This window comes from Amblyomma mixtum, chromosome 4, assembly GCF_055824585.1.
Source record: "Amblyomma mixtum isolate Tamu chromosome 4, ASM5582458v1, whole genome shotgun sequence".
NCBI lineage: Eukaryota > Metazoa > Arthropoda > Arachnida > Ixodida > Ixodidae > Amblyomma > Amblyomma mixtum.
In genome coordinates, this window is record NC_143015.1 from 140,105,755 (window position 1) to 140,107,759 (window position 2,005).

At 43.2% G+C, this 2,005-nt stretch overlaps 1 non-coding gene across 1 annotated transcript; it reads right to left on the reverse strand.

Annotated features, from left to right (window-relative positions):
- Positions 1–592: 592 nt before the first annotated feature.
- Positions 593–666, reverse strand: TRNAT-GGU (transfer RNA threonine (anticodon GGU)). The gene has a single exon. It is a non-coding gene; the product is annotated as a tRNA-Thr (tRNA).
- Between the last annotated feature and the right edge of the window lie 1,339 nt (positions 667–2,005).

Sequence of the window (2,005 nt, forward strand, 5' to 3'; positions counted from 1 at the left end):
TTCAGCGCATATAATGTGAACGCCAGTAAGATGAAGGCACAGGTATTCAGTATCGGATTTCTGCGGTGAAAACCACCAGCGCCACTGATCAGTGTACTCGTACATATGATGAGCGTAATTACGACTAATCTGCATTCCCGTGAGTGAGATTGTGTGGTTGAAGTCTTGAAAAAGAAAGACTCACACTACCGGGATATTACTACTAGCGCGACCATTTTGAGTGCTACAGAAATAAGTAGGTCATATAGATGCGTCACACAAAAGAACACTGCTACAGGTTTTATTTAAACGGCAGCAAGGATGTTCCAGAAAGACAAGAAGAATTGAATGGGGTGTTGATGGATGCAGAAAAAAAGGAATTTATTGTTGTGAGGGAAATTTTTGAAAAGGTGACCAAGAAATTCATCACCCATTTCACTGATTCCCTCGTTATTTCACTACGGCAGTACACGTATTAAGATGTCTACTGTGACCAAGAATGCTTTTATAATAAGGGCGTAATTACTCATTGACATCCACCCGAGCGCAGCCATACGGCTAGAAAGGAAAGCTATATAGCTTTCTCAGAAACTTCGTAGTTAAAGAAAAATTCGTCCTGGTCCGGGGTTCGAACCCGGGACCACCGCTTCACCGGAGCAGTCGCTCTACCAATTGAGCTAACCAGGACGGCAAGCTTATGGTAGGGCGAGAGCGAATTGATCAATAACTAGAAGTGGGAACAATGAAGCGGTGGTCACGGCTGAACCCTGGTGGTCAATGAGTAATTACTCCCTTATTACAAATCTACTCCAAATTGGGGGATTCCCCTAAAATATTTGGCCAACAATGCTTTTACTTGCCGGCAGACAGCACAGGAGGAAATCAGATGAAAATAAAGATCTGGGGGAACCACAGCTAGCAATAATGACGGAATACAATACAAGATACTGAAAGCTTGATATTGACATTCTCTGCGCAGCGGTACAGCATGCCCAAGTGCATCCATACGCCAACAAAGGAAAGCTAAGCACCATTCTCGAATACTTCGTAGTTAAAGAAAATTTCGTCCTGGTCGGGGGCTCAACCGCGACCACCGCTTCACCGGTGCAGCCACTGTACCAACTCAGCTGACTAGGACGGATAACCAGGAGCAAAGTTAGCTCAGTTGGTAGATCGACTGCTTCTGTGAAGCGGTGGTCACGGTTGAACCCCGGACCAGGACGAAATTTTCTTTAACTACGAAGATTCCGAGAATGGTGTTTAACTTCCCATTGTAGCCATATTGCGGCGATAGAGACGATGCCAATGAGTAATTCTTCGTTATCACAAATAAGAGTAGTGTGTCCAGTTTGAGAGAAGCCAATGTTCCGTACCAAGGGGGCAAAGATGTTGCGACATTTTAGGAATAATGTGGTCGGGGGTGATCCTGAAGAGCAAATATTTCTTTGCCTAATTCTTTTTTGTTAAACAACGCTGCTGAATAGCAGTGAAGGTCCAAGACCACTGAAGACTAATGTGGCCAGTTATTGTCGGCCATTCTTCCAAATTACCACCGATTGGTCGTGTTGATCGCCGTGATTTATATTCTTAGCCTTTACGTTCGTTGGTTTTGCTCTTTGCATTATTTGAGCCACTGCCATTTTACCTTTTTACATTTAGCCCAGAAACCTGTCAAGCCCATCAGTACTTTTTGTCTGTGTTCTCTGCTTTTTGTTCGGACGAAATAAAGACTGATTGCCTGATTGATTGACCCAGTAGCAGTGCAGAAAGGACTGCTAAGAAATGTGCTACTAAATATAAAAACCCCAAACATACGTAAATTCTTTACATATGCCATATATTCCGCAGAGGACATCACAGCACTCAGATGTACCATGTTTCGTACGGAAACAGTGGAAAAAGAAAGTATTTAATTGCATTGGTATCAGCTGGGCAGGATTGTTTAATTTTTACGTGATCACAACGAGTCTTTTTTTGCGATACGAAAGTGAGAACCCGAGCCTGATCAATAAGAAACTTGTTATTG